The following is a 23,478-nucleotide window of genomic DNA, read 5'->3' on the forward strand; positions in this document are numbered from 1 at the left end:
TCAGACAGATTCAGAGATTCGGCCATAGACTGCACAGCCAGGCACTAGGCAGTGCCAGCAGGAGCAGCTGGGGGAGCAGCCAGATGAGCCCCAGCTTGAGCTGGCAGCCCCGGAAGAAGCCGCAGCTTGTCTGGCTGCCCCCCCGCTGGGACAAGGCAGGCAGTGCTGGCAGCCCCGGGAGAAGCTGTGGGGGCTGGGGGAATGATTGAGAGCTGGGAGGGATGATCGAGGAGCTGGGGAATCAAACCAGGAGCTGAGGGGTTGGGCGAATGAACAGGGGCTTCCCCCCAGCTCCCAGTTCGATTCCCCAACTCCCGGTTTGATCCCCCAGCTCCCCAATCATTCCCCCCAGCCCTCATGGCTTCTCCAAGGGCTACCAGCTCAAGCCATGGCCCATCTAGTTTCTCCCCCAGCTGCCCCCCTGCCAGGAACTGGGGGGAATGTTTGGGGTTGGGGGAACAAACAGGGGCTTCCCCCAGCTCCCGATTCAATTCCCCAGCTCCCCAGTCATTCCCCCAAGCCCCAGTCATGGTGTGGTGAGGCTGCTTGTGGTGGGGTAGTCCCCAGGAAATGCCACACCAGTGCCTCCCTAGTGAAAGGCGAGTATGGGGCACCTTATAGCCCCCGCCACCACAACCTGTCGGGTAACCGAGTTGCAGGGGCAGGCAGGGGGCCAAGCCTGTCTACAGAAACCTGAGCCCCATGGGGTGCAAGGCCCCAGGGCCCCAGTGAATGGAAGTCTGAAGAGTGGCCTCATTAAAGGGGTGGAGGCCCCAGTGAGGGGGTGTAGAGTAACACAAGCTAGGCCACGCAGAGTAGGGTCACAGGGACAAGGCGAAGAGCTGTGTAGTTTAGTGCAGAGTAGGGTTGCAAGGGCGACCTGAAGGTCTGCATACAGGCGAGCCCCAAAAGTAGTTCAGGGAGTAAGCCCGAGTGAGGGGGTGTGAGTTTGGGCCTGAGTGAGAGGGTGGAGGAGTAGTCTCACTGTGAAGGCAGAGGAGTAGGACCCTCAGATGTTTAGAGGCCGAGTGTGGGTTAGAGGTTAGGAACTTTGGATGCCATCTGCGAGGCATGGGACATGGTATAGGGGAAGTCACACTTCAGGCATTGGGGCACTTAATGGGCAGCCTCCCACATTATTTCATCAGTCATTAATACATCAAGGCATTGCAGGAAAATTGGGCAGACTGACCTAAACAGATGGGCAGGCCAACGCTACGACTGGCCTCATGGGGACCCCCTGTCACATACAGCTTGACCAGAGTGAAACAGACTGTTGGGCACCTAAAAGTTAATAGGGTCTTCTCAACACCACAATAAAACCTATTTCCAGGAGAGCCCCAAATGGTCCTGGTCCCCTCCTGAAGATGGGCTACTAGTCACATCTTCAGATTAGGTTTACAGAAACATGACTCAACAAAACATCAGTAAGATAAATTATTCAGTAAAACGGAAATACTTTTTAACATTGCAAAAGTATTTACTATTCAGTGTTCTTGGGGCCAGTGAAGCAGAGAAAGTGATGGAGGGGATAGGATAGGACATAATGTACGCATATTTTAACAAATACTTTGCATACCAGAATTATGGCTTCCTACTAGTGAGACAAATGATTTCATAGATTTCATAGACATTAGGGCCGGAAGAGACCTCGGAAGATCATCGAGTCCAGCCCCCCGCCCAAAGGGCAGGACGTCAGCTGGGGTCATAGGATCCCAGCAAGATAAGCATCAAGTTTCATCTTGAAGGTGTTCAATGAAGGTGCTTGAACGACCTCCGGTGGCAGGCTGTTCCAGACCCTGGGGGTTCGGACAGTAAAGAAATTCTTCCTTATGTCCAGCCTGAAACGATCTTGTAGTAGTTTGTGACCATTCGACCTCGTCATCCCTTGGGGCGCTCTGGTGAACAAACGTTCCCCCAGATACTGGTGGTCACCCCTGATAAACTTGTAGGTGGCTATCAGATCACCCCTGAGCCTGCGCTTTTCCAGGCTAAAGAGCCCCAGGGCTCTCAGCCTGTCATCGTAGGGTCTGCTTCCCTGACCTCTGATCATGCGCGTGGCTCTTCTCTGGACTCTCTCATGAGAGACAGTAAACCTCCTGCTCAATGATGCTTCTATCTGCAGCAACTGTTGATCCTCCCGGATCACGGTGCATGCATGAGCACCACCCAGACCTTCAATGCACGTGCCTGTGAATTTTTGGAGGAGTGGAGGCTGCCCAGACCCCTGTTTGGGCCGCTGAGACAGAATCCAAAGACCAGACTGAGTCCAGATATTTGGTGCCTCCATAGCTGCAGTTGTATAAGTGCCTGGGAATCAAACCCAGGTCTCCTGTGTGGTACAGAAGGATTCTACCACTGAACCAGATGGGACTCCTTGCTTCTAGCTATCTGTACTGAAATGTCGAAGCTATTGTTTCACTTCTTCATACTCAATGCATCAGTCTCCAAATAAGTTTCCAAACTTTTGAAGCCAGCAAACTCCTGAATTAGCCATGACTTACATTCATACAAGAACATTTCAAAGTATCAGAATTTCAACTGGAGCAAACAAGTATCACTTCATTAAAGTCTACCCTACATTATGTTGCTCAAACTCATCATGTCAGCAAGCTGATTTACATATATAGTAGCAACAATAAATATTAAAACTGGAAAAACAGTAGTACCATTATATGAGGGAATGGTGAGTCCTCATCAGTGATACTGTGTACAACTCTGATTTAATTTTTCTTGAAAATAGATGATCAACCAGGAACAGCTACAAAGAAGGGCCATGTGGATGGCCAGAGAAATGGAGAGCCTATGATCAAAGGAAGGTAAAAGAGCTTGGCTTATTTAGCCTAATGAAACAAAGTGAGGGATAGGATTGCTCACATGAAGGTTAGGTTGGAATTACAAGGGTTTTAAAAATTAGAGGTATGAGGTGCTGTAATAACCCTCCAATAGGTATAATGGGTTAAGAACCCTAACTGGTTTTAAAATGGAGCTTCACCAGTGAAATACGGAAGGTACTATTTACAACATGGTTGCCTGTGATAGCAAGAATCAAGAATAGCTCAAGAGATCCCTTTCCTTCCCTCTTGTTTCTAAAAAAAGTAAAGCAACCTAGACAGGTATTTAAAAGAGAGTTTAAGAGAGAGGCCTCAGACTTTCTCTCTGAATTCCAGTATACTGAAATGCCACCATGACACTCAGATTTCTTGTGACTGTTAGCTTCAAAAGTTAGGACTTTTGGTCTTAACCAAACTGAGCTAGACTGGGTGCATCTACATGTTCATTAATGGGTCATAATTACAGTGCATTAAGTTTAGTACCTGTAATGACAGGTACTAACTTAATGCGCAGTAAATGGTGCTACTGAGCATTAGTGCAGATGAACACTTTTTTTTAGAGGTACACCGATATATTAGTCACATATCAGATTGGCACTGATAAAAGGAAAATTAACATTATTGGCAATTGGCTTTTTTTGGCCAGTGTAGGCGATACTGTCACCAGTAAATGCTGCATGCACGCGCGCAGTCGCATACATGGCGGGAATGCATCCCGGCAGCTTGGAGAGCACTATCTGGCCAGTATATCTGTTGGCGGGAAGAGGCAGGAAAGAAGAGGTGTGGAGGGGTAAATCGAGGCCCCCCATGGTGAAGGAAGGAAAGGGGCAGAGGCAGGCACTGCCCAGCCAGGGCGGTGAATGCAAACCTGCTGGGAGCAGGATGGGTACTTCATCCGGGAGGCGTGGGAGGGGGTAGGGAGGGAGCATGCGCATACCCCTGGGAGAGGCATGGGGACATGTGCCCCCTGGCTTTGTGCATGGTGCGAGGGCAGGCTGCCACTGTAGGCTCAGGGCCAGGGGCTGCACCATCCTGTTCCCAGCAGGGGGCTGAGCCGGGGCTGTGCATGAGGCAGGTGGAGGTGGGGCAGGTGGCAGCAGCACTGGGAGGGTGGGCTATGTGGCGGGCTGCACTACCCCAAAGTTCCCTGTAGCCACCCCTCCCAGTGCCACCAGCACCTGCCCCAACCTAGCCTAGCCCCCCTGCTGGGAAGAGGCTGGCACAGCCCCTGGCACTGAGCCTGCGGCATGCAGTCTGCCCTCACCCCGCACACAAATCTGGGGGGCACATGCCCACCATGCCTCCTCTGGGGGTGCATGCAGCAGTGGGATCCATGCCCTCCTAACCCCCCTGCACCTCCCGGATGAGCTACCCATGTAGTGGCATTCACCACCCTGGCTGGGCAGTGCCTACCCCTGTCCCAATCCCTCCCTCACTGTGGGGGCCTTGATCTGCTCCTCCCCACACACTTTCCCTCCCCTTCCCTTTGCCCCTTCCCCCCACCACAGGCTTACTCTCCAAGCTGCCATGCTGCATTCCTGTAAATCAGCTAACAGACTGGTATTGGCCAATATGACTGGTTAATAATTGCCATCAGTATCGGCTAAGAAAATCTTTATCAGTGCACCCCTAATTTTTATGAGATGCTAATGCACAGCAGACTAAATCTACTGTGAATTAGTGCATTGGCACAGTTTTTGCCAGCCGCGCTAATGCACCATAGAATTAGTCTTCTGCGTATTAAGCGTCTTGTGTAGATGCACCCACTGATGCTTAGCTCAAAATCTGCTCTGGAAACAGATTTAAAAAAAAAAAGTCAGAACACTTGGATCCTGACCCAACCTACACTAGGCTCCCAATTAAGTTTAAAAATCTGTTTAAGCTTCAATCATTTTAAAACCAATATGAGAATTAGAACCTTTCATTGGTGTAGAACAATCCATGATTCATGAGGGGGAGCTATATCTGGAAGGAATAACAGCTACCTGAAAAACTTCAGCTGTTTCACCAGTATCTACAAGGAATCATCTAAATGTGTTCCACATAACTTATTTAAAGAAAAGGCACAGGGCACTGAATTGGTTTAATAACAATGCACATGCATCACTTACACTAGGGCTGTCCAGCTGGTAGCCCATAGGGGATAAATGGTGGCCCTCAGGCTCCCACCCAGCCGCCATTGCCTCCCATCACTCCAGCTGAAAAAGCCCCTCTCCCTGGCTTCTCCTTTACCACACAAGGAGATAGGGTAGTGAAGTGCGGCACAGTCTGAAGTGTTGGGAGAGCCTGAGGCCCAGGACACCTGAGAGATACAGTGCAGCAGAGTAGCTTGTGGCTGGAGAGCCGAGTGAGGCAGAACACCTGGGTGCACAGGGCATCTGTTTGTAACGGTGACTTTCTTCTGCCTGTGCGACTCAGGACAGAAGCCATAGCATAGGTAGGAAAGGGAATGTAGGACATAAATAACTGTATGTAAAGTTTTCAAAGGCTATGTAAAAGTGCTAAATTTCCACCCAGAGAAACCATACTCTCCTAGTAACAATTGCCAGGATACAGGCATTCAATCAGTTTCTCCTAGAGAAAATGTGCTCCGTACAGGAGAAAGACCTTCTAGTTAGACACGTGGAAGATTTCCCTTGCAAGTGCTTCTCTCACTGGAATGAACATCTATATACTTGACTCTTCCAAGATCAGAAGCCAAGCAGCAGCTTCCTCTGTGCACTCCACAGACCAGGCAGGACTCTGTTCTGGGGAAGATGGGGGGACATTTCTTTCATAGACATTAGGGCTGGAAGGAACCTTGTGAGATCATCGGGTCCAGCCCCCCACCCAAGGGGCAGGATGTCAGCTGGGGTCAGATAACCCCAGCAAGATAAGCAACAAAACACCACTCAAACGTGTCCAGAGCAGGTGCTTGCACTAATTCTTGGGGGGTCTGTTCCAGACTCTGGAGACTTGGACAGTAAGGAAGTTTTTCCTTATGTCCAGTCTAAAATGGTCATCCAGCAGTTTGTGACTGTTGGACCTAGTCTTCCCTAGGGGAGCCCTCGTGAACAGACGTTCTCCCAGATCTTGATGTACACTCCTGATGTACTTATAGACTGCCACCAAGTCCCTTTTGAACCTATGCTTTTCCAAGCTGAAGAGTCCCATGTCTCTCAACCTCTCCTCATAAGGCCTGCTCTTTTGACTTCTGAGCATGCATGTGACTCTCCTCTGGACTCTCGAACTTCTCCATGTCCTTTTTGAAGTGTGGACCCCGGAACTGGATGCGGTACTCCACCTGTGGCCTCACCCAGGCTGAGTAAAGCGGGAGAATGACATCTTGGGTCATGTTTGAGATGCACTGGTAGATGCAAGCCAGGGTTTTATCTGCATTGCCGGCTGCGGCATCGCATTGGTAGTTCATATTCATCTTGTGGTCAGTCATGACCCCCACATCTTTTTTGGATGTAGTGCTAATGAGTGAAGCACTGCCAAACCTTTAGGCATGGTGTGGGCTCTTTCTCCTGAGGTGGAGCACCTTGCATTTCTCTATGTTGAAGGTCGTTATGTTTTCATCCACCCATTTTGCGAGCCTAAGTCGGCTTGAATCCTCAGCCTATCCTCCAGTGTAACTGCGCTTCCCCACAGTTTGGTTTGATTTGCAAACTTAGCCAGTCTGCTTATTTCTTCGCAGCTCAACTCCTCCTAATCAGAGTCAAGCTGCCACTGCCCCTCCTCTCTTCCGCTGATCCTTCATGAGACCAGGGGAAAATTGCTGTCCTGCTCCCTTCCCTCCAAGAGACCAGGAAGGGAGGGGAGGAGCAGCTGCTGCTGCTCACACATCCCCAGACCAGGATACTCCAGTCTGGGGGGCACATAAAGAGACTGTCCCTGCCTCTCCACTTCCCTCTGGGAACTGGGAGGAGTGGAGCAGCCACCATTTCCCACAGCTACCCAGATGATCCCAGTCTGGGGAAGAGGAGACAGGAGGCAACTCTGGGTGGAAACACCTTATGTTCCTCTCCCAGAAAGAATTGTACTGCTGGAAGTTTCCCAGATAAGGTGTGTCAAGACTGGATTTTTTTTTCAAAGCTGAATTGACCATCCCACTATGACATGGGCTACAGGCTTATCGCAGAAAATATAAACACGCATCCAGTGACAAATAACGTTTTATAACTGTATTTGTGGGGGTGGTCATACATCTCATTTTTGGCAACAGTTCCATTTTAAAGCATTTGTCCGATATTTTTGGACAAATTAATGCTTCTGTCCTATTTTCAGTGTCATGTCTAGTATAAGTGTTTAAAATGGGACCAATGTGAGAAACCAGGATTGTTTCAACACCTTTCCCCTCTCCTCCTCCTCCTCCACATACATGCACACGACTTCTGGCATACTCAGCTGAGATCAGGGCTTAGAAACAGCTGAGCATGAGGGGGGAAGAAGTGGAATGTCCCATTTTGAGGCTAAGAAAATATGGTCACTTTATGTACTTTTTTCCTAGATGGTTTTATGATGGATACTCTCAAAATGCTGAGGCAGATGCATAATACAAAAATCCAAAGTGGGAGCATATTTCTTCCTTGTTTGTCTGACAATTTTAGGAGGGAAGGGGGGTTAGCATGAGGACTTCTACTTCACATCTTCCTGCATCCCCCCCATGCCCAACCATTAGTCATTGTATTGCAACATCTGACTATAGTTTGTAAGGATGGAATTGTTGCTCAGCAGAAAGATCAGAGAGGCTGGAAACTTGCAGGAGGGTTTAGAAGTCAGTTTAAATATCCATTAACATATGCATGCTAAATGTTGCAATTGCTGAATCTTAGCAATACTCTTAGCTATACTCTGAGCAAAAGTTGGTTTTTTTTTCAGCAAAACAACAATGAAATTCTTCCCAGCTGTTATCTAGCTGAGGCTACTAATATTCAGTAGTCTACCATCTTAGATCAGGTTTCCTGCTAGGGTTTTTGAAATACTATTAAAAAGTAAAATAACATTTTTTTAACTTCCATCATATGAACTGAAAAACCCTTTGTGTTCTAACAGAAAAGGCTCTAGATATACTAGAACCAGAAGTTAGAGAAGTGAAGGTACCTACAACTTTCAGGGCGTGCCTTAATCACAAGTCCCATAATCCATGTTGCAGTAGTCATAACAGGGCTTTAAGTTAGACAGGCAGAACAGTATCAAATGCCATCACCGGGCACGTCCAGATGAGCACACACGTGCCTGTTGCCCCACCTCAAGCCCCTCTGAGGCGGGGCAACAGGCATGTGCGGGAATGAAAAAAATGTAGGCGGGAGAAATCTTAGGGGAGGAAATTAGACCCCTGGATATCCAGGGGTCTAAAAAAACCTCTCCGCAATAGACCATTCAAGACCATGCCCAGAGCCAGTCCTCCAAAAGAGACACTCTGGTTTTGGCCAGAGCATCTCTTCTGTATTCCTGCTGCCCCTGGTGCTGTCCAAGGTAAGTTGGGGGGGAGGGGGTTCATGGGTGTTGGGGGGGTGAGGGGTGGCACAGCGATGTGGGAGGGGGCTTTGGAAAATGGGGGGGGAGGGAGGAGATGTTCCTGGGGCTGTGGGGGGGTGGGGAGGATGTGGCCCAGATCCCTGAGGCTCACTAGTCTGGCTTTGCACTGGAGTGGGTCGCATGGCTCCAGGCACAGGAGCCGCATGTCCCGGAGCCCTGTGACCCACTCTGGTGCAAGGCCGGACTAGCAAGCCACATGGGGCTGGGCCAGGTCCTCACCCCCCTCCCCCACCCCACATAGTGGGCAGAGGCGGGAGCCGGCCCTGGCCCATGCTGACAGAAGCCAGCACGGCATGCAGTTCCCACGTACCGCGCAGGGTCCTGCTGTGCCCAGGTCCTTCCTATAGCTGCAGGACCTGGCCCAGCACAAGGCAAACAAGTGGAGCCGAGCCGGGTCCTGCTGGCCCTGGGGCTGCTTGTGCCACCTGACAGCCAGGTAGCACGAGCAGCCCCAAGGCTGGCAGGACCCGGCTCCGTGCAGTCTCCGCACGCTGGGCCAGGCCAGGGAACACGAGCCACCTGGGGCTGGCAGGACGCAGCTCAGTTCCATTCCTGGAGACCGCGCAGCTCACGCTCCCAGGCCCAGCCCAGCACGCAGGGACTGTGCGGATCCGAGCTGCGTCCTGCTGGCCCCAGGTGGCTCGTGTTCCCCGGCCCAGCCGAGCGTGCAGAAACTGCACACAGCCGAGCTGGGTCCTGTTGGCCTTGGGGCTGCTCATGCCGCCCAGCTGCCAGGCGGCACAAGTAGCCCCAGGGCCAGCAGGACCCAGCTTGGCTCCGTGTGGTCACCACGCACCAGGCCAGGTCCTGCAGCTATAGGAAGGGCCCGGCTGCGGCAAGACCTGGTGCAGCATGCCGCGCCGGCTTCTGTCAGCATGGGCTGGGACCCAGGGTCAGCTCCTGCCTCTGCTCCCTGTGCCTGTGGGGGGGGCGAGGACTTGGCCCAGCCCCATGTGGCTCACTAGTGAGCCTCAGGGATCTGGACCCAGCCCAGCTGGGCTGCTGAGGGGCCCAGGACCCAGCTGGCTCTGGCACGCAGACCCTGCATGCCACACTGGGTCCTGCTGCCACAAGACCAGCCCGGCTGGGCAACAAGAGCAGTCCCAGGGCCGGCAGAACCAGGCTGGGCTCGGCACATGGTCCCCCCACTGCTGCTGTTAAAGGTTAGTTATGGGCCCTGGAGAGGAGGCTGTGGCCCTCCAGGGGGGAGCTTGGACCCTGGGAGGGGGGGCATTCCATGTGCCATGTGGCGGGGGCTGTACCCTGTGGGGGCCAGGGGACCCATCCCTCCTGAACAGCCCCCACACAAGGTCCCCCACACCCACAGTGCCCCCAGCAATTGCCCCACTCCTACCCACAGACCAACCCACATCCCTCCACATCCACCCACCTGCCTTCCCCCACACCCCTTATCACCCCCTTTCTACAAACACCACATCCCATCACGCACCCATCATGTATGAAGAAAACTAGAAGCACGGATCAACACATATAGGTATTTAGAATTTATTTTTTCATGACGATAGAGACACTTGTAGGCTTCCAAATTGCTTTAACATTGTAAATATACCAATAAAGCATTACCCAAGTTATCACTGTCTCTCTCTCTAGAGATATGTGTGTGTGTGTGTGTGTGTGTGTGTGTGTGTGTGTGTAGAGTGGTTTTTTGTTTTAAAATGTGGAAGAGCATGGATTTGGGGGTATTTTAAAAAATGAATATGGGATGCTGCTGCAGCAGTCCAGCTGGCACAAGGGGTAGTGTCCCCAGGTATCAATTGACTGGGCCCCAGAAGCTCCAGAGAGCAAGCAGCCCTGAGCTGCTTGCCAGGGCAGGTTTTTGTATGGATGGGGCCAGGACAGGGCAGCTTTTTATACTGCTGGGGACAGCACAGGTGCTGGCCCCGGGCTCTAGCTCCCCCTGGCTGCAGATCCAGGAGAAGCCAGGCAGGGTTATTTTGCCCCACGTGGCACAATTTGCTCCACACCAAAGTGCATGTCCGAGCACGTGCGCTTAGGCAAAAAGCCCCGGCTCAAATTTGCACCGCTTCTATTTGAGCTGCTGCAAGCGCACGTGCTTAGATGTGTGGACATGCCCATCATATTCAAAGCATATGGAAAAATACTGCACTGCAATCCAAGAAGAAAATAGTTTAGAAAAACAAATTAGGAAGAGTGGAGGCGTTCACCAACCACCAATGGAACAAAGTTTCAGTGCAATGGAAGAATCCAGAAACATTAAAATGGATCACAGATGCTATGGAAACTGAAATCATTGAAAAGAGATGATTATTATGTCCTGTACTTTTTCTGAGAAACATTAACTTGCAAAACATTATGGGAATATGGGGACAAGAAAAGATTTCTTGGAGTAGCATGGTGGCTGAAACTATCAGAATGAACTGTGTCCTCAAAAAAGTAGTGTTAGTGACAAATGTCACGATAAAAAGCTATAGGCTGGAAGAAGGAGATGAAGGTATGTGATGAGGGAAGGGAAAACAGAGAAAGTTGAATGTGCAACTGACAGCACCAGGGAGTAACAGTAAAGAGAGATTCCAAGAATACATGAAAGTAGGAAAAGCACTTCTAGTATGAAATAAGACCTGCTTAAAGCTCGGATGTCTAAATAAAGACTCTGAACTCAGTTTTAACAGCTTCCTTTAGCAAGATGAAAAGAATTTTGGACAATTAGGAAAAAATGGAATTGTAAAAACAAAAACAAATGAAAAGTAGCAATATGGTTATTTGAAAAACTGCATGTCTTATTTTACTGAACTAATATGCATATTTTTGTAATTTGTACACTTTTTTCTTAATGCATCTTTTCTTTAAAAAGTAAAATAAAGCTAAGTATTATAGTGAGTACTCATTATTAAGAGCTCGTTCCTTTTACAAAACATACTAGTTCACTATAAATAAAAACAAGACTTGTTGAGTAAAAATGTCTTGTAAGACAGGATATTTGTTTTGTTTGGTCACTTAATCACAAATTTACAAAATGTTTTTACTCAAATGAAGACTTTCAGCCACTAGAGCTAATTAGTGAATTCTACTGTATTCAAATCTGGTGATCCAGCTAAGGTGCATTTAGGGCGTTAAGGAAACCTGACAAATAATTCACCAAACCCCTCACAATTTGTGTTGAAAAGTCAGAGAATTTTGGAGGTCAGGGAATACACCAGGCTCTGCACAAAACACAGCAGCTGCTACACACCCTGGGAAGCCCCGATGAACAGGTATTCCCTGGTCCCTGTTTTGAGCCCCTTATAAACTTAGAGGCTGCCACCAAATCCCCTCTGAGTCTTCTCTTCTCCAGGCTGCACAGACCCAAGTCTCTCAGCCTCTCATCGTATGGTCTGCTCTCCATACCTCCATGCTTTGCCGTACTCTCCATACCTGTGTTTTATTTGTATATATTCTTTGCATTACCAGAATACCTCATGCTCAGAAATAAGAGAGTAAACAACGTACTAATGAACTCAATAGATAATATTAAATAATCCAGATGAGTTACTAGAACGAATAAAGGAAGTAAAATAGAAGCAGCAAACCTAGAGAGATTGGTTCCTACTGTTGATGTTGAGTTGGTGCATGATTGTAGCAGAAAGCCCCTTTTCCTCTTGCCTGCAGTTGCTCTCCCCTCCTTGGATATGTTTTTCCTCTTCTACCTTTTCTTCCTTCCTCTTTTTTTCACTTTAAGATAAGGAATTGTGTTTTGAAATTTGTGTGTGTGCATTTTGTATCTCCCCTTGTATTTTGGTATTTTTATCTATTTGTGTGCCATGGCATTGCTTTTGTAGCTTATATTTTATACTCCTCACCTTTCAACTAAATGTGTTAGTTTCATAAGTAAGTTACACATTGAAACAATGCTAACAAGGGCAGGAATCAAACTGCCCTTCCCTGTATAAGGCTGGCCCCTGAAAAAGCGAGTGAATCAGTGATTGAATGTGTAACACGGTAGCAGGCAGCAATTAACACCTAAGGAAACTGCAGATCAACCAACAGAAGAACTCAGTAAGAGACAATGTAACAACTGGGACATCTCTAAACTTCACTGGTCAAGGGCTAGAAGCCCTGGCCTGAGTTAATCAATGCCGGGGACCAAATTTTGGGCTGAATATCTCCAGATCGACCGCTCCCAGAGCCCTATTCAAAATTCATCAACAGACTCCCAAACCTGCACGTACATGCGGACGACCTCTGAGGCTGACAGATGCCATCCAGTAGCCACCGAGGGGGGAAATCCTACGAGGGTCAACGACCCCTGGATTGGGCAACCCTGAAAACTGGGGAGTCACTAAAGTCTGCCAAGGGCAGATAAAAAGCAGTAAAAAGTGACCCTCAGTGGTGCCCTCTTGATCTCCAACTTGACCAGACCTGTCCAGCCAGAAGGACCAGCCGGCGACCCCCTTCTGGAGGATAACACCATGCTGAAAGAAGCCTCAACTGGCCATCCACGGCAGACTCCAGCGCTTGTAGGATAGGTATGCCAGACTCTTGTAGCTTGCTACTGTGCGTGCATGTGTGCGTGTCTGTGTGGGGACCAGCCCCAAGGTTTATGCTTTGACTTCATTACAGTGTTTCAATCCGCCTAATAAACCAGAATTTTAAGGATCCCGAGTTGGACATTTGTAGCCAACATGATCAGTGACAAAAGTTAGACATTTATAAGTCAGCAGAACGGATGAACTTCATCCAAGAGTCCTGAAGGAGCTGGCTGAAGTCATTGCGGGACCTCTGATGGAACTTGTCCAAAACCCATGGCACTTGGGGGAGCTCCCAGAAGACTGAAGAGGGCCAATGTTATGCCCATCTTCAAGAAGGGGAGGAGGGTGGACCCAGGCAACTATAGGCCAATTAGCCTAACTTCTAACCCAGGGAAAATCCTGGAAAAATTCATCAAGGAGTCTTACAGAAGGTAGGAATCTAAATGACAGCCAGCACAGCTTTGTCATGGGCAGGTCTTGTCTTGCCAATCTCATCTCCTTCTACAACCAGGTAACTTGCCACCTGGATAAGAGAGAGAAGGTCAACATTGTATACCTAGAATTACAAAAGGCCTTTGATCTGGCATCCCATGATGGGATAACCTGGAGGATTATGGGCTTAACTGCTCAACAGTCAGGTGGGTAGGAATCTGGCTGCGGGGTAGGACCCAGGCAGTCTAATGAATGGATCTACGTCATCCAGGTGAGAAGTGGCCAGTGGTGTCTCTCAGGGGTCCATGCTTGGTCCGGTGCTTTTCAACATCTATATCAATGATTTGGATGTGGGCTTGAAGAGCTCACTAGCCAAGTTTGCAGATGACACCAAGTTATGGGGGAGTGTGATCACACTTGAAAATAGGCTGCAGATACAGGCAGACCTAGACAGGCTGGCAAGTTGGGCAGATCAAAACAAGCTGAAGTTCAACATTAAGAAGTGTAAAGTGCTTCATCTGAGAATTAACAACCCCCAAAATATTTACATGCTCGGTAGTGCCAAACTGACTAGCACCACGGCTGAAAGGGACCTGGGGTAATAATAGACTATAGTATGAACATGGGAAGTTAGTGCAATGCAGTAGCCGGCAGGGTAAACAATACTTTGGCATGCATCAACCGATGCATCTGAAGCAAAACCAAGAAAGTGATTCTTCTGCTTTACTCAGCACTGGTGCAACTGCAGCTGGAGTACTGTGTCTAGTTCTGGGTGCCGCACTTCAACAAGGACATGGAAAAGCTTGAGAGAGTCCAGAGAAGAGCCACCCATATGATCAGACTTGCAAGACATATGAGTAAAGGATGTGGGTCTCTTCAACCTAAAAAAAGAGAAGGCTGAGAGGGATCTTGGTAGCAACTTAATGCTACATCAGCTGAATACATCAAGGGCTTGGTGAACAACTGTTCACCAGGGCACCCTTGGGGAAAACCAGGGGTTACAGTCACAACCTCCTGGAAGACTGTTTCAGGCTTAACACTAGGAAAAATTTCTTCCCAGTCAGGGTGTCCAGACTGTGGAACAAGCTCCCTCCAGAGGTGGTGCAATCACCTACCCTGGAAATCTTTAAGAGGAGACTGGATGGTCACCTTGCTGGGGTCACCTGATCCCAGCTGTCTTTCCTGCCTAGTGCAGGGGGGCTGGACCTGATGATCTTGTGAGGTCCCTTCCAGCCCCTTGCAATCTATGACTCTATGGAAAACCAATATAGCAACACTAAATTTAGGTATATTAGCTTGATTTTAAAAAAAATCCAAACAATACAGTGCAATTATATAATAGGAGAAAAATTGTGGAAACCAACCAATGATCAAGAAAACCTAGATTTTTGAACAGCAAAATCATCTTGGATTTTTCCATAGGATATAGCAGCAATAGGACCAACCAATGCAACTTTAGGATGTACACTGTAGCAATTTCATACAAAAAGCAGGAAGGTGACTAGCTTCAATTCGGTACAGACTCTGTCTGATAGTCACACTTGGAGTATTAGTTTATTTCTTGGACCTGCATTACAAGAAAAAAGAATTTCCATATCTGAGGAAGTTCACAGAGCAACAAAAATGATGACAGACAGAAAGCACAAAAGCTTTGCAAAAATCATAATGCAATTGCAGGCAAGAATGCAGAGTGAGAGGAATGCAAGATGGCCAGCAATCAATAAACTATAAATATATTTTCTATGGTCATCTTTGTGTCACTTCTATTCTTTGTCTGTCAGTTCTCTTTGAGGATATGATAAATGTTCCAAGTTTCCTACACAGGAATAGATGATGTAAACTTTGGCTGTTTTTTCAGCTTTGTGATTTTGAGGCTCACATCTTTGAAATGTTTTAATTTAAAAAGATGCATACTTTTTAGCTTTGTAAATCCTCCATTTACAAACTCAAATGGCATTTTGAGGCCAATTTATTTGCAGGTTCACCAGGGTGTTGTAATGCTTTACCCATTAATACTGGTAGGGTACTTCAAACCCCTCAGCTGTAAAATTCTGTAAAAATGCAAGGTATTTATTATTTATATATGAACTGTCAACATAAAATATAAAATAAATAGATAAGTGGCTACCCACATCTTTAAACATTGAACGCTTACCATTTCCTTCCACTTGGATTTCTAGGATCTAGGCAGGACACAAGAGTGCAATACCTTCTTTCATAGGTCTGAGTGTATTTTGTAAAGTGATAGAGGCTAGATGTTTTTAAGGCTACCCTTTCTTTGAATACGATAGCTAATAAAATAATCGTATGTAGTGCTCTGTTTACCTCCACCAAAAGATGTTCAACACTGTGGCCCCAAAATTGGTTTCTTTTAAAGGAAATGGCTGTGTTGCTTGAAAGTATTCATTACTTTATTGGGTTTCCCCTAAAGAAATAATTTCCTAAAACTACTGTGTTTTGAGGACTCATATACTTAGGGTCCTTCAGGTTCTCATTTCTCCCCTCTCCAATTTATGCTACCTGTTATGCTCTTATTTTAAAGTCTCAGTTTCTTGTTCATCTGTCTCCACTGGCTCAATAGAATAAATTATTAAATTACTTTAGCTTAGATAAGGGCTAGTTGACTAGAGTTTAATCCTGACCATACTAAAATAATGAGAAATCCAATGAGAAAAAAATGGTGATGAGTAAAAGCATGTCTTCATTTTGGAAGTCTTTGCTAGATCATAGGCTATTCAAATGGCAGCTGTAGCCGTAAGTTTCCAATCATTATGAAAATATGACTGACTTCTTTCTGTTCAGGATCTTGTTACACCTATATGAGTCTTCACCATCTCAGGATCAGATTATGGTAGCAAATGGCATGGATGAGCATCACGAGTATCTGGAAACTGAAGCTGGTGCACAATATGCATTTATTGATCTATTTCTCAGCAAGAACACTGACACCCCTTCTGCACTGTGGGTATCCACTAGATTGAGTGGAGCGTGGTGTGTTTTTTTTTTCTTTAAAGTCTTAAATAATTTGAGAACTGTCTGAGACTAATTCTAGCCTGAGGATATAATTGCACTTTAGACCAACGGAACTGCTCAAGGCCACTTGGTTTAAAAAAATGGAGGGAGGGATTCTGATAGGTCAGTTATGTCTAAGGCATCTAGACAATAGAATTTGCTTCATCTTGGGATTCCATGTTGGGATCAACACCCCAAACTGTTGATCATCCAGAACTGCTAAAAAATCCATCTCTCTCAGGGATCTGGATAGACAGTTGGTTGAGATATAAAATGCAGACACCCTGTATGTGTAAATTATAGGTTTCCAATTTCATATATTGTGCCATGTATTTTTAACTTGTGTACGGTGACTCAAGTGAACTATAAGATATAAAAATAATTTAAAGAATTCCTCCAAATCACAAAGGATACTTCCATTTTTTATTCGGCTTCTCTTTTATTGACCATTAAGAATGAGAGAGAGATGGGTGCTGGGGATCTGCAGTGCTGCAATTCCTCCTTTGAGTCAAAGGAAGCTATTAAAGAGTGGACAGTAGATTAGATAAATTAGAAATAAGGAAATAAGGGAAGGGCAGGAAAGGAAAGGAACACACCCTACCTTTTAAAGAAACATGTTATTTCTCAAAGAGAAGTGACAGACTTGATACAAATGCCACTGGGCCAAGTTCTTTGGTGCCTTGTCACACAGGAGACAAGATTAATTGAGTATTATGGCACCTTCTGTCATTAAAATCTATTAAGATATCTATGCCAGCCTAATAGATCCAAATTAACACTTGAAGCACAAAGGCCTTTATAAATAAAATCCATAGCTGAAAAGTACTGTAAGAATTGTCACTTACTTCACATTACTGAGGAAGGACTCAGGCAAAAAGGAAAAGGAAAGAAACTACAGTCCGACTATCTGCTGCTTTTACTTAGGGCTAAGCAGAATGCTTTTTTCTGCCCCCATCATTTACAAAGGAGACAGAAAAGCTACTAAGGATGCTTCTATACCACAGTCCCAGCAAGATGTATTAACTTGAGCTGAAATCAATGTTGCTGCAAGTAGACTATGAGTGCTACCTGTGCTAGTTAGTTTAAAAGCTATTTCAGGTGTTTCTAAGTCACATTGTAATGTAGACACACCCTAACACATTTTTACAAATGAAAAGATAAAGAATATACTGAAACAAAACTGGAAGAGCTTGCAAACGCTTTGGAAAATAGGATTCCAATTCAAAGGAATTCTGAAAAAATTGGAGATCTGGCCTATAACAGCAAAACGGGATTTGACAAAGACAAAACGTAAGGTGCTACATATAGTAAAGAAAAAACATATGCACAAATACAGAATGAAGGATAAGTGGCTTGGTAACAGCACTGTTGAATAAGATCTGGGGATTATGGTGGATCACGAGCTCAGCATGAGTCATAGCAATACTGTAAAGGAAGGAAATGCAAGTTTGGGTTGCATTAACAGAAGTGTGGCATGGAAGACATAGGATATGATAATACTGCTCTACTTAGCACTGGTCTGGCTTCAGCTGCAGTGCTATGTCCCATTTGGGCCAACATATTGTAAGAAGGATGTAGAGAAACTGGAGAGAACCCAAAGATGAGCAACAAAGATGATAATGGGGTTGGAAAGCAAGCTGGAAACAAGTGTATGGACAGAAGTGCAGCTCCCAGGTAACTCAGAATGCAGCGGAGAATGATTTCTGCAAAGTGTTCTGAGTTACATCCTTCCCCCAGACCAAACAGAAGTTCAGTGCTGGTTCCAGGGGGAGGGGAATTGAGCTGGGACTGGAAAAAGAGTGGACTTTGATTTGATATTAGCACCTTCACTGAGAAGTTATTGTGATGGACTTTGCCTATTCAAGGTGACAATTTAGGACCACGGTCCATTTCATATTTCTTTTGAAAGTACACTTCAAGTTTTGTGCTTAAGAGCTATTCATATCTAAACTAACCTAAGCCCATGCCCAGCTGGGTCATAAAGCACTATTTTGATAACATCCTGGTTGGCTTGTAGATGGGGTGTAGGGGAGGTGGAGCCCCATGAAACACATCTAGGGGGGAGTCTCCCTGAGGAAAGGGTACCATCCCGATATTGGAGCATCCTTCTCTTTAGTTTTCTTTACTCAATCAAGTCATGACAGGAAAGTAGAGAGGGATTTCCCTCACAGGGAACGCTCCTAAGACCCAGAAAAGGGTAAGCGTTGGATATTATGTGTGTGCTGAGTGGCTTTACAGTCACATTATCCTCCTCACTGCTCTCACTGGATACACTGCAATTTTTCTCTCTTAACCAAGAAAAACATGGATTTTTCATTTTAATGAAGAAACACTCAGCTTTTCCACTTTGCAAAGAGCTCTCTGCTGGCTGGCGAAGTTCCAGCCTGCAAGGGGCTGGCTGGGGGGAGTGGGAGAAGGGCGATCAGGCAGGGAGCACCTGGGCAAAGCTGAGACTGGGGATGCTGCCCAGCTGGGAAGGGGTACACACCTGCACCCCCCGGCCTCCCGGAGGGGGGCCCCAGCTGCCGGGGTATAGGGCCAGGGACTCGAGTCCACAGGCTCCTGCCCCTCTCAGCAGTGCCCGAGCCCCTGCTGCTACCCACGGGAGGCAGCAGCTGCTGTGGTGAAGTGGAGCACAGAGCCCAGCTCCCCCTCACCCACGGGTGGCACAGCCGGAGTGAAGCCCATGGTGGAGGTGGGGGCAGGTATGGACTGCCTGCTGCAGGCTCGGGCTCCCAGCCCTGCTGACCTCTTTTTGGGCCCCTGCAACCCAGTGGATGGAACACAGTGCAGCAGGGCTGAGCAGGGCTGGGTGAGGAAGCTCCTCGTGGCTGTAAGCCCTGTGCCATCCTGGCAAAGCACCTCCTGCCTGCTCGGCAGCAGTAAGGGTGGCCCTCACTGCTGCTGGGCAGGGAGGGGCACCTTGTCGGGGTGGTCCAGGGCTTGCAGCAGCAAGGAGCTTCCCCACCTGGCTCCACCCTGCTGTCCCCTCCCCCACCGTGGGCTCCACTCTGGCCATGCCACCTGTGGGGGAGAGGGAGCCAGGCTATGCGCTCTGATCCCCCTCAGCAGCCGCTGCCTCTCACAGATGGCAGCCAGGGCTTGGGCACTGCTTAGAGGGGAAGGGGGCTGTGGATGCGAGTCCCTGGCCCTGTAGCCCTGGCAGCTGAGGCCTCCTTCAGCAGGGCTGGGAGGGATTCAGGGGCTGTGCGTGGGAAGTGAGGGGTACCAGCAGGGGCTGTGGCTTGGGAGAGGCCTGAACCTGGGGCCTGGTACATGAAAAGGGCAGAGGGAGCTTTGATTTGTCATGATAAAGAATCCAGAATCAAATACCAAAGTGTAACGGTACATAGAATTTATTTCATTATAGTGACTGAGGCACTGGTAGGCATCCAAGCTTCTTTAAAATCGTAAATGTATCAATAAAACATTGTTTTCAATTGATACCTATATATACATACATACATACATAAATAGTGGCATTTCATTTTAATCATGGATTTTGGGGGTTTAATCAGAGAATTTGCAATTTTTAAACAGAAAAACCAGGACCCCGGCTGATACCCCATGCAATGAGGGGTCAGATTTTCACCCGATCAGCCATTTTTAAAGCTGTCTTCAGCCATGCACTTGTGTTTGCTCACAGCTATAAGCTGCTTTTTTAAATGGCTAGATCAGGCAAAAATTGTCATTTCTGTCTGCACCCAATGTACCTAGTTGTAGAAATTAGGTATATTTAGTTTATAGAAAAGAAGACGGGGGAGAGGGGATGCAATAGAAGATTTCAAATACTTTAAAAGGTGAAATAAGGAAAAGGTGACATTATTCTGCCTTGTCACACAGAGGAAACGTGGCAACAGCTTTAAAATATAGCAAAGCACATTTACAGCAAGGATTTCTTAAGGTGATATTTTTATTGGACCAAATGTGTAGTTGGGATAGAGTTAGACAAGCTTTCGATGCAAGACATTCTTCATCATTCCTAACGATAAAACCTGTAGATCAACTGAACAAGCTGCTTAGGAAACTATGGAATGTCCTTCATTGGATGTTTTCAAGAAGATGCATAGGAATCTGTCTGTAAGGATTAAGAACTGAAAATTTTTCGTCAGTGCAGGGGGCTGGACTAGCTAACCATTGAGTCTTCTCCAACTGTATGATTTAAGGAAGTATCTGTAGTGGATCCTTAAGACAGGACATTTCTGCTACGTGCATTTACCAAACATGAGAGTCCTTTAATGGAAAATTTACACACAGTACATGGCTAGAGAAGAGATGCCATGCTGTTTAGGCCCGCTAGGTTTGTCCTGTACATTACCAGCCACTTAAGAACTTGTCTTGCAAGGAAGGCTCTACCAAGGATTTTTCCATGAAGGGTGCCTGTTTCAGATGGGTAAAGGTGGGGAAATTTTTATGGCAGCACAAATGCCAAGCAAATAGACGTTGATACACTTGTGCCACATAAAAGTCAAATCAGCGATGCAACAAAAGGTGGCAATAGACTTTGCTGCCTTCTTGCAGTTACCTCTGTAGTGCTTTCCCTGCTCAGTAAGACTTGTGCCCTGGGCCTGGCTAAGCAGGGAAAGTGGGACGATCACATCTCCCCTTGGTCTTGTACCACCCAGGGCAGGACAAGGGGCAGTGTGCATTTCAGTGAAGCCAATCAGCTATGTCATCATGACACATTGTAGCACAGCTGATCTTCTTCATTAAATGACATGTATTTCTAGCCTTAGAAATATTCAGTGACCTGTGCAAATAGAGATACATCTCTCAGTTTAATAGAAAAGTACATCCTTTAAACAAATGGTTTCTAGAGTGAAGTTGAAAGTCTACAACAGGAATCTTCTTAGATATCTGTTGAGAAATTGAAGGTTCAAAACTACTTGTTTCTACTCTATCACAAAAGTGAAATCTCTCTGAATGGAGGATGATTGTCCCCAAAGGTACAATGTAAAACCATGAGAAGGACATTCTTGGGTGCAGTACAAGTGTATGTAAAAATCCCTGCATTTGGGGTAGTGACATAAATCTAAATAGAATCCATTCCTAATTATTTGAAGAACCCTGTGTCAGGGCACCTGCAGTGCCTGCCACTTTAAGGTTTTTAGTTGGCATTGGAGCAGCTGGCAGGTGGGTGCTAGCCTCATCAAGGCTAGCACATGATGCTAGGAGGACCCTCGGATTGGTTGAGGGGGTGGAGCAGCCCCCATTTTAACTCAGGCCCTCAGAGATTGAAGCAGCAGTCTTAGCAGAGCAGGCTGGGAAGCAACATCAGGCTGAGCTGCTCCTGGAACATCTTGGAGGTAAGGGTAGGAGCTATGGGACTGGTTTGGAGGCTCCTGGTCCTGGGCATGACTTGAAACTGCACCCTGCCGGGGAAGGGTGGCCTAGTGGGACTCCCTGTGGCAGGGGAGTCCTCAGGAAATTCTAGGCCAGTTATCTCCTTCCCCCCCACCCCCCCCATGAAAGGCAAGAAGGGGTACCTGAAAACCCCAGCCCCTCTACAGGAGGGTTACCAACAAGGGAAGGGACAGGGCCAGGCAAGTCCAGAGGGGGACACCTGAGCCCAGTGTGGTGGGGCCAGGAATGGTGTAAGCCACCTGAGCATGACCGGGTGAGAGACCCCAGTGCAGGAGGCCAGGCACAGCGCAAGCCACCTGAGCCCCACAGGGTGCAAAATCCCAAGTGGCCCAAAGGGGTTGAGTGAGTGAAGTGGCCCACAGTGGGGCTGACTGTGGCCCTAGGAGGGAGCAGAAGGCCCAGTGAGGGGCTATGTAGTGGCCCAGTGAGGTGGCTGGAATGTAAGTGGCCCCAGTGAAGAGCAAAATACTGAAATGGGACTATAGGAATACTGGATGTGTCAATATGGAAGTACTGGATATGCCAACATAGAATACTGGATAAGGGATGGAAGGCCTGGTGTGTGCCACCCAACTGGAGGCCAGGTGCTAAACCATATATATGAAGGCCTGGTGTATGCCCCAGGTTGGAGGCCGAGTGCTAGGCCAAGAAATAGTTGTGAGGCATGGGACATGTGCAAGGAGAGGTCAGAGTGTGTACTTAGGCCCTTGTTATTAAGAAGTCGAACAATGGGCAGCCTCCTACCTTAGAAATAACATTCATATTATTTGCATCAAGGCATGGCAGGAAAGCGAGGCAGGGGTTTAGCCCAGAACAGGCAGCTGGCCGGCACTGAGACCTGGCCGTGAAAGACCACCCTGTTTAGAAACCCACTGTCCAAAGTGATGAAGTGAGACCAAGGAAATTCTCACTTCAGAGGGTATGATACAGACCTGTAGACATGTCCCAGGTCTCTTTTTGAACTAGCTTTTCCCCATAAGCTTTTCAAAGCATAAAGGAGTCATTTTCAAGAGACTGGAGAAAAAAAAAACAGTTTATAGTAGCTCTTTCCCCAAATGAGACTAGCTAGAAAATGGCTGCATGGTGCTGCACCAAGCCCTGCACTTTTGTGATATTATGATAGGACCTCAGCCAGGAAGCTTGTCCATCCAGAGATCACAAGCAAAGAAGCCCAGAGATGATGAAGCCCTAAGGATACAATTCATAAATCCTCTTCAAGAAAATTCTACTCAATTGTCTTTAGAAGTTTTTTCGTTGAAAGCAAGTCCCCTCCATGAGTAGCCATACCTTTAACCAAAATGTAACCTTCAGCATCAACTTCTGGAAGAAAAATGAAGTCTGTTTTGCTTTTGTGCTCACAGTACATGTTCCCAACTGCTTACATCTTTGTTTCTCTGGAAATTGCTGCCCTAAAATAATTACTTCCAGAGGCTCTAGTTTTGAATTGAAGGAAAAATATAGCCTTGTTGTTTCATTCTCTTCTTACCTTCTTCCTGTTTATCATTCTACTTCAGTTCATCACACAAGTTCCAGTCAAGCTATTGTTTTGGATAAATGTACTGTCAAAACAGGATGGCAAATCCTAACGAGCTACCTAGGAAAGCTGGAACTGGCAACCAGGGATTAGTGTTCATGGCTCTGTCTACTGAAAACAGTCCAGTTCTTTACATCCCACAGTCTGGCTGCTGAAGGTGAAAAGGAAAAAAGTATGTGCTCCAATGTGAGAAAAGGTGGACTTGTGGCAAACTGGGAAGAAAGCTGCTGCAGCAAGAAAACCATGACTAGAAGACTTTGCCATTACAGCTCTGGTGTCCAGAAGCCCTCAC

The 23,478-nt window shown here is 47.1% G+C and overlaps 1 protein-coding gene across 7 annotated transcripts in view; it reads right to left on the reverse strand.

Moving 5' to 3' along the window:
* ZNF532 (zinc finger protein 532) overlaps nucleotides 1–23,478 on the reverse strand; it is an 88,876-nt gene that overhangs the window by 54,139 nt on the left and 11,259 nt on the right. The window lies entirely within an intron of this gene.

Source organism: Alligator mississippiensis, chromosome 3 (assembly GCF_030867095.1).
Source record: "Alligator mississippiensis isolate rAllMis1 chromosome 3, rAllMis1, whole genome shotgun sequence".
Taxonomy (NCBI): Eukaryota; Metazoa; Chordata; order Crocodylia; family Alligatoridae; genus Alligator; species Alligator mississippiensis.